Source organism: Polyodon spathula, chromosome 1 (genome assembly GCF_017654505.1).
Source record: "Polyodon spathula isolate WHYD16114869_AA chromosome 1, ASM1765450v1, whole genome shotgun sequence".
In the NCBI taxonomy this organism is placed as follows: Eukaryota; Metazoa; Chordata; class Actinopteri; order Acipenseriformes; family Polyodontidae; genus Polyodon; species Polyodon spathula.
In genome coordinates this window covers 47,938,788-47,948,805 of record NC_054534.1, presented here as the reverse complement: position 1 = coordinate 47,948,805, position 10,018 = coordinate 47,938,788, and the positions used below count along the sequence as shown (strand labels likewise).

Below are 10,018 nucleotides of genomic sequence, written 5' to 3'. Positions count from 1 at the left end.
GATGAGGTAGCGATATACTTCTCTCAAGCGATCCATATCAATTGATAAATGTACTTTTCTAAGGGACAAAAACCCCTCAGTATTACTAATTTCTACTGTGAAAACATAAATTATTTGATGCAGTTTCGTTTCGTTGTGTACGACAGAGTCAACGAACTCCAAATGTCAAGACCAGCGGAGCAAAACCAATGACGGTCATAGCAACAGAACACTGCCATGTCACATGACGGGGGCACGGGGGACTGGGGATGATTTGCCAGTACACCGGCATTTTGTGTTGCGCCACTGGGTCTGTCTATCACATACGTCTCGGCTGGGGCATCACTTTACTTTTCCCGGTGTGACTGATTTGCAGGAAGAGGAGGAGTTTGGTTTTTCGGGAAAGGTTGAGAGTGGTATTTGTCTCCCGGGGGAGGGGATGGGAGGCTTTTTATAGCGTGAAGACTGACTCAAAAGCGACGCGGGGAGCGCTAGTTACATGTGAGAGTTAAAGCATCGTTCTAATACAGGTGAGAATACGACTCTTTTATTTTTTGTTATTTGGTGCGGTATCTCTCTGAGGCCCCGTAGTCCTTTTAATATGCGCAGGCGCTGGATTTTACAACCACATACTTCAGGCAGACTGGGGTAAGGCTGCAAATAAAGAAACGAAAAAGGGGATTTTAGTAAAAATTGACAGTCAGTTTGCAAACCGCCGTTATATTATGCAGGTGTACAAAATGTGGGCTTAAACTGATGTGTTTCACGTGGTCTGTTGGAATGCGATTTCAGCAGCAAGGCACGGTGCTTCTTTGTTTTGGCTAGTGTTGTGTGACAGATCAAAACAGGACTAGGTAGGGGAGATGCAGTAATCTTTCGGATTGTTTTCGATGGATTTTCTTTGCAAAATCCAGAGGGGATTGGTGTTTTTATTTTCCCGATAATTTCTTTGACATTGACCTTTTTATTTATTTATTTATTTATTGCCATTTTGATTTTTCTGACGTTTTTATTTAATTTTTGTCATGGTTTACCCCGCCTTGTTCTATCAAACGCTTCTTTGGACGTCCAGTTCCATTTCGGGACAGTGCTGTATATTATTGTAGAGCTGTTCTGCTAACACATGTACAAGGGTGTAAGTGGAGGCAGCCATTCTTTGGAGATCTGACAGAAAACAAACAAAAAAAAAATTAACCATTAATTTACAAAATGGTTCTCCAATCTGGGGCACATTAAGTAAAATGTAGTACTATCGTTACCATCCTCTGAGTGCAATTTCACTTTTTTATGCCAATATTAATAGATTTTCTACTCCTGGTCATATCTGTCTCGCCCCAAATCTTCTGTTTTAATCTGAATGTTGGTATTTATGATCTTAGTTATTTAACCCCATACATGATGGTAGTTTTTAATGTCTTAAAAACGACATACTATACGATACTACACCGAATTCAAATAATTTTTTCACTGCCTCAGTAATACATGATAGTCACCCATTGGAAAAATGGTGTCGTGTTGATGCAATACGGTCGCTAACTCATAAACAATTGTAGCTTTTTAATGTTATGAAATCTAACTGCGCCCTTCACTTTGACCTACGAACTGTTGACAGTGTGTGTGTGTGTGTGTATGTATATATATATATATATATATATATATATAATATATATCTATATATATTATATATATCATTCAGTTCAATTTCAAAATGTTTCATTATATTTTCTTCATACTTGGTACACAACTGTAGTGTATGCTTCTGTAAAGTTTGAACATGGGTATCTTGTAAGAAGAAATAACTGTTTCGAGTCAGTTCCTTTACACAGATGTTGCCGCCAGTGTGGAACCCTCATATCTTAGAAACATTTAAAGTAGTACATTTGTATTTAGTTATTGTCTTATGTTTGATACTTTGTTTTGAATCTAGCCAACTCTAGAAACACTAGCAATCTTCCTTTGCAGACAGATTTTTCAAGTAGACTGCTGTTTGTATGAAATGCTGAGGTTCAAGACATCAGGTTTGTAACTGCTTATCCAAACGAGACTTTATCTTAAATTTAAAGGTGGTCTACATTTCTGTGACATGCGCAAGAAACCGAATCCGTGCCCATTCTCCGCCGGTGCATTCAGTAGCCTCACCCTGTTGAACCTCAAGTCTGACTACGCAAAAGCCGTAGAGTAGCTCACAATTCACTCATTGTGCAGATGCAGTACAGTAGTTACCATCATATAGATCCAAAGTTTTGGGGGATTTTTTTATTTTTATTTTTTTTACTTCAAAGATTAAACAAAAAATTTAGCAAACAGGCTTGTCAGTGTCTTTTGTAGTATAACCTTGGCTGACATTCTCCAAAGGTGACTTGTCAAGATTGTCAATTTGTAAGCCAAATACAAACTCCTGCAGCAACCTGCAGAATGTACAAGCAAAACTCATCACCCACAATTTATGAAAGCTTTTTACTCTGGACAGTGTGGAGTATGAAACTGTTTCATGAAAGGAAAATTAACCTGGTCATGTTATTGACAGGAAACAAATATGTTTTTGGCTTTGTTTCTTTTTAGATCTGTTAACAGTTTTGACAGTAAATGCAGTGCTACATTTCATGTAGTCCTTACTAGAACTGCTGAATTAAGAATATGCAGTGAAACTGTGATACAGTGTACTGCCTTGGGACCGTAAAAACAGTATGTTATAACCGAGGTATGTAATAATCAGATACATGCACATACCCTCCAAATCAGATCAAAAATCAAAGCCTAGTACAGTACTAGTTGATTAATTTACATATGCAATATGTGTAGTATAAAGGTTTATTACAGAACAATATAAAACAATGTAACTAGTACTGTACATTACTGTACAGTATGTAACATTCTGTATTTAATACAGTAATTCTATGTTGCCTTGGATGAAGATGGTCAGGTAAATTAATTATAAAAAATTACAAAGAACATGTAATTAATGTACTGAATACTACTGTACTGTAGTAAAATACACATTAATAATAATACAGTACAGTAATAATAAATTAGAAATAATAAAACTGATAATGACAATAAAAATAATATACAAGTCAATAAACATTACCATACAAACTTAGTTCAGGTACAGTAGTCATTGCCTATACCCTATTTTAAGAAGTCTTTAGGCTCTGGCCACATTAGCGTTTTAGAACTGAGTTAAGGGTTCAAAACCTGATTTAAAAGTGCTTAAATCGATTTGCGTCCACACTAAACACGGTTCATAACTGAGTTCAATAACCGATCTTGCAACCTACTCAGGAGGTAGTCTTGAACTGGGTTAGATAAACTGGTTTAACTGTAAGCTGGAAGTGACCCGTGTTCGAGTCTGGTTACACAGTATCCTCTGATATCCCTTAGTGCTTTGCGGTAGTACGTTGCCATAATCCCCCTGGTTACACGAGAGAGCATAAAGAAAAGACAAGCCCCAATTAAAATACAGGAGGATTTATTCTTGTCACAGTCGATTTGGTACAGTCAGATATGCTAAGATATGCTAACGGGAGGTGGGGGTTTATGGGGGGGGGGGGGGGGGGGGGGGGGGGAATACATTACAGTGGTTCCTGGGATACAGTCATCCAGCAAAGTGTTTTTTCAGCAACAGCTAGGATAAATTAACTCAGTTTTATTATGGCAATCTGAACGCTGTAACACTAATGGGCTAGGGTTCAGGTAAATCGTGTTTTAACTGGGTGATCTATTTTTTTTTTTTTGGACTGCTGCTTTTTAAACTTGGGCTCTTTGAAAACTTAATTCTGACTGTTTATGTCCCTTTTATGATTTCTCCAATAATGTACAGTTTGTCATTAAGTCAAAGTGACGATCGTTTTGCGCTGGCCATGATAATACTGGATAAATTTAGAGTAATTGAAAGCAAAGCCAAGTTCAAACAGCAAGAAGTAGGCCTACGAGTAGCAATATGTTCAGCACAGACCCCTGCATGCCATCGCGGTGCGTGCGTATTAACAGGAAGTATGCACTATCAGAGTACGTATTAAAAGGAGAATTTAAACAGGATTCAATACAATTTTATTCGGTTCCATGATACTGGTTCTTTATATCAGTGTGTACTTTATATCCCAGGTTTGACTGTAGCTGTGTTTTCTTTTAATGTGTTCTAACCCATGTCCATCAAAGAAAGTTGACACCCTCTTCTTACAACTTACAGTACATGCTACTCTCCTCCCAACTCTAAGTCCTGTGATCAAGGAAGGCAATTGCAGTAGTGCAGTATTTTTATGTACGACAAACGTTTTCTCCAACAGACAAAAAATTACAATCCTGGAATACTGTTTTATTTGCAGCAGTCACATTTGTTCTTTAAATGCTGGTGTCTTAAGGGAAATACCCATACGTTAAAGAAAGAAAAGCCAACCAAACCACACGGTAAATGTAATGTAATCCTGTAGATAACACAGATGAACAGCAATTCTTTTTTGTGTTTAGTTTTGACGTTTGATTCAGTTAACCAGTGATGGTGCTTAAAACAGAATGTGATTTATGTGTAACTGCACAAGTGTACTGCAGCATGCATCCAGCATTACAATTAATGGTGTCTTGAATTCCTCCTTGTTACTGTTTTTAACATTTGATTCATCCAAGCATTTAAGCTTTCAGTTAAATGGAGTCAGAAACGCTAGTAGAAGTAGTAGTACAGTCGTGTTGCCCTAGTCCAGTGGTCCTCAAAGTGGTGCCCGCAGGCAAATTCATGCGAAGCCAGGCCATCATGCTCGCAGAAGCTGTTCTTAAATTATGGGTCGTGAACACATTTCTGGCGGGTTGTAGCGTGTGAAAATAAAGAAAGCTTTAAACATGTTTTCCAACAAAAGTGCCACAGCAGTCTGTTGACAGTGCTGCTCGATTATGCTGTACTTTACGTACTTGACTTTTTTTTTTCCTGAAGGGCTTCTGCATTATGATCAACCAATTGAACAGCTGCATTGTCTCTGCGGTAGCCCAATCATAAGTTAGCTGGATAGGACATAAACTGTGTCTGTTTCAGTAACAGGTACTGACAGTAAGTTTAACCAATGGGAGAGTCAAATATCTGCCAAGTTTTACGATTGCTGTCCAATCATAAGCAAGCAGATTCCGAAACAGCTTGGTTGGATAAGTGTCCACCTCCCTTGTAATAGCAATCCCAAATTTAGCTCAGGTTTAACCAATCTTCAAAATCACACACCAAGCTAAGTGGCCTCCACCTGTGTTAAATTGTAGTGATTCACATGATTTCAGGACAAATTCAGCAGTTCCTGTAGGTTCCCTCTGCTGGGTAGTGCATTTCAAAGCAAAGACTCAACCATGAGCACCAAGTCACTTTCAAAAGAACTCCAAGACAAAGTTGTTGAAAGGCACAGATCAGGGGATGGGTATAAAAAATATCAAAGGCCTTGAATATCCCTTGGAGCACGGTCGAGACAATTATGAAGAAGTAGGTGGTGTATGGCACTAGTATAAGTGGAGACTTATCCAATTGTGATCTTTCAGTTTTGTATTTTTATCTTCTAGGACGTGTCGATATGGTCAGAGCTATAGTGGAACACGTATAGGAAGTCATATGTGCTCCATGAAAAAATGTCATCACCTGAGACCTTTGACCTCTAAAAGGTCAAACTAAAACCTGGCTCCTGCGCCTCAGGGATCACAGATGGTCATGGTTCATATGGAACACATATAGGAAGTCATATGTGTGCTATAAAAAAGTCATTACACATGACCTTTGACCTCTGCCAAGGGTCAGAAATGAACATTTCTGGTAAAAGACCTTAAGGAGCTCAGATATGGCAATCATTTATATTGCAAACTAATAGGAAGTCATACTTGTACTTTAAAAAAATGTCATCACCCATAACCTTTGACCTCTAAGGTTCAAAACCCACAAATTGGCCTATAGCTCCTCAGCTGTATCTAACACAGATATGATACAACTTAAGTAGCCTATTAACTAATTATAGGAAAAGGAGTTTTATCAGCGATTATTTGTGATGATTGAACCATGTTTTCTTTGGAAGCCTTTATAGTTGCTTAAAATTATATCCAATCACGTTTTTGTTTACAGTGAAGGGAAAAACATAATACATGTTTTCATTATAAGCATTTGGCTGATAGTGTATGTTCCCTTCATTGTAAATAAAAATGTGATTTGGTATAATTTAATTAAAACACTAATAATAATAATAATAAATGAATCAAGGTTGTAGCAGCAGTTTTTAAATATTCTGTATAAATATCAAAGAAAAGGGTAATGCAAGTACACAAAAATGATTAATTGATAAAAAAAAATAAATAAAATACATCAAGCTGAAGAAGGATGTAGTCCGAAATGTCGTGATATAATTTTTTAATCAATTATTTGCATTTTATGTACCTACATTGCCTTTTTCTTTTTGATTTTGCAGGCACACAGCAGTTTTCCTGTTTAAAATTATATCATCACCTTCAGCCTTTTTCAATCCACTGCTGGTTGAAGGCCTCCCCAAGGTTATTCCAGAAAAGCCTATCTGCTGCATCATCCATATTGCTCCGGCGTGTTTACTAATTTCATCTTGCCACCACCTTAGAGGTCTTCTTGGTCACATTATATCTCTTGGGAGCCTTAAGTCTGCTATCTCCTGGGTCCAGCAATGGTCTGTTCTTCTTGCTACATGTCCGGCCCACTGCCATTTCAGTTTTTTCGCTCTTATAATCCGTTGAGTGGTTTGTAATTTGAATCATTTTTGCATTGACGGTCCAGGTTTCCGTTCCGTAAGTTAACACTTGCAGCACACATTGGTCGAAGACTTTCCTCTTGAGGCATAAGGGTAGTTTCTCTTTCAGAACCATGCTTAATCTTCCAAAGGCACTCCAGCCCATTTTTGCTCTTCTGTTGTTTTCGCACATTTGGCCAAAACTAACTGTCCTAAGTATCTGTAACTATTGACTTCTTCAAGCTTGATCTCATTGACTTCAATTGCCTGTGGAGTATGTTGGAATATTTTATTTAGATATAAATTAATTGTTAGGTCTTGGAATACAACTCATAAATTGAGCATAGGTTCTGGTTAAATTTTTAATGAGACTAATGATTAATGATTAACATCTTTTAGTCTCCTGAATTCAGGATAGAACTGGGAAGCTGATTGTATCCTGGCTTTTATCTTTAGAACAAAAAGCTGCCCAATAGGACAATGTTGTAAACACAAGTCCTTTGAAAGAGTATTGTACATACTAGTGTTAGATGTTTACAATCGCGGATTCTATATTATATACAAAGTAGTAGTGTGTGCAGAGAAATTAAAGGTAACAGGACATAATTATTAAAAAAAAAAAAAAAAGTCTGTATACATGTTTTGTTATGGTTTTGCATTTAAATAGTTTAAAAAACAAAAAACGCACCCCAACAACATTGGTTTGACCCACGGTCTGCACTATTATCAGCAACGTGTATACAGCAGAAGCCGCTGGTAGATTACCTTACTATGTTTTCATTCTTTATTAATTAAATTATATTCATTGAAAAAGGCAAGAGAACCAGATCATTATTATTTTTATTGTTTAAGTTTAACATAGCAGGCTAATATTCCTATTGAAGTAGGCTGCAGTATCTTTTTTCAAAAAAAAATTTGCCGTTGTTCTTTGTTGAAGTTAATCAGCTTTCATATTTTGTTGTGTACTACTCGTTTAATCAAACCAAGTAGTGTAAGACGTTATTTGTGTCGTTCATGATGTTTATCAAATCAAGTAAGCTTGTTTGTGTATAAAAAAACGACAATAGAGTTGCAATAATGAGTTATCTGCAGTAAATTCACCCTGTGTTTAATTGTTTTATTATTGTGTTATTATATACTGTTATTTTCATGGCTTCAGAGTTGCTATGAATGCCAAATGTGTCAGACACATGCAGTGAATTGAAAAAAGAAAACAAATAAAAGTCCCAGTTTTTTACTGGAAATCTGGACAGTGGAAGAAACTGAAGCTCTGACAGAAATTTGGTCAGACACCAAAATCCAAGCCGAACAGGACAAAACTCACAAAAATAGTAAAATGTTGTCTTTTCGTAAATAACTTTGTTTGATGTCGACAGTAGGAGAACCGTGTAGAATTGCATAAACTGCATTGATACATTGTTTCCAACTAACTGAACTAGACTGAGTCCATTTCAAGTGGACCCAGTGTGAATGCAGCCTTAAACTCGGAGAATAGTACTGTATGTGGATATTTAATACTGTTATTACATAATTAATGACTTTGTATAATAAATCAGGTTTATTAAGCACACCTGGGAATATGCTAAGGTTTAGTAGTCATGTTATATCACAACTATGGCTTTTAAAACAGCTACAGGACACATACGTCCCTTTTCAGTGTGCCGCTGCAGAGGTGAATTTCCCATCTTTTTGCTGTCATATTCAAGTAATATTTTGCAAGATTTTCATTGCACAAAGCCACATGTACATTTATTATCGCTGAATACAACAGTGTCGGAATTTTTCAAAACGGTGGATTTAGATGTACCCTTTCCAGCAACGGAACACTCCACTGCTACACAATCTCTGTTTTATTTTTTTACTCCATCAGCCTATATACAGATGAACTTGTGTAATTTGTGATATAAATCGGGTCACGATATAAACGTGGTTTCACATTTGCCTGTGACAGCACATTACAAGCGAGAGAAAAAAAAACGGTGAATTAAATGGTGAATTTTATACTGTACATTTTTCAGTAGTGCTTTACATTTAAGCAAATACATATAGTTTACTACAGGACAAATAGATTTTGTATCATTAACTGGAACAAAACAGTTTGTGCTGAGAAAACCCCTGGTTTTATCAGTTCAATTAAGGGGATAATGCTCTCTAAAAAGAACCTTGCTGCCCATCCCTGAAGTTTGCCAAAGAGCACATAGATGATCCACAAAACTTCTGGAACAGTGTTCTCTGGACAGATGAGTAAAAGGTAGAACTTTTTGGCCTCAATGAGAAACGTTATGTTTGGCGAAAACCAAACACGGCGTTCGAACAGAAGAACCTCATCCCAACAGTCAAGCATGGTGGTGGGAGTGTGATGGTTTGGGGCTGCTTTGCTACCTCAATACCTGGACATACCTGGCATGCCATCATTGACACAGCTATGAATTCTGCATTGTATCAGAATATTCTAGAGGAGAATGTCAGGCCATCTGAGCTGAAACTGAACCGAAAGTGGGTCATGCAGCAAGGCAGTGATCCTAAACATACAAGCAGATCTACAAAAGAATGGCTGTAGAAGAAGAAATTCTGCATTTAGAATGGCCTAGTCAAAGTCCGGAACTAGACCCCATCGAAATGTTGTGGCAGAACCTGAAGCGAGCTGTCCATGCAAGGAAGCCCTCAAATGTCACCAAGGAAGCAGTTCTGTAAGGAGGAATGGGCCAAAGATCCTCAAAACTGATGTGAGAGACTGACCAACAGTTATAGGAAACGCTTAGTTGAAGTCATTGCTGCTCAAGGGGTGCCACCTGTTACTGAATCTAAAGGTTCACATACTTTTTCACACATGGACATTTAGTGATGAATTATTTGTGGATAAATAAATGTTGAAAGTGTCATGTTTTGTGTCATTTGTTTAATCAGGTTATCTTTATCTATTAGGACTTGGATTGAGATCCAATAACATTTTATGTTTGAAATATGTAAAATATGTCAAAATCCTAAGGGGTTCACAAACTTTCTCAGCACTGTATAGGAAGCCATATGCCCTTGCCTGTGACCTCTCACCTCAGCTAAAGGTCAAATACAGGTAAAGGCCAAATACAGAAATGTCTTGTATATGTCCTTATTAGAGTGCAGTTTTGAAACCTGCTGGACTGTGGACCTCCAGGACCAGGATTGGAGTATTTTCTTTCTGCACACTCGATAGTGCAGAAGCCACTGCGTTCTACATTACTGTAGAACCCCTGCAAAATGCCACGTTTCCCATTACCCACATATTCAGGGGTAAGATCTGTAATGTAGTTCTGTGATACATACAGTATTAAACAATATTACCTAAAAATCTG

At 37.4% G+C, this 10,018-nt stretch overlaps 1 protein-coding gene across 3 annotated transcripts in view; it reads left to right on the top strand.

Moving 5' to 3' along the window:
* The first annotated feature begins 270 nt into the window (after positions 1 to 270).
* LOC121319428 (zinc finger and BTB domain-containing protein 5-like) overlaps positions 271 to 10,018 on the top strand; it is a 33,053-nt gene continuing 23,305 nt past the window's right edge. For 2 of the 3 annotated variants that reach the window (XR_005950702.1, XM_041256855.1), the window contains exon 1: positions 271 to 509. The gene's annotated coding sequence lies outside the window, so the exon portion shown is untranslated. Of the gene's footprint in view, positions 510 to 541; positions 628 to 10,018 lie in introns of those variants that run through there. The other variant, XM_041256864.1, reaches the window with a different exon arrangement.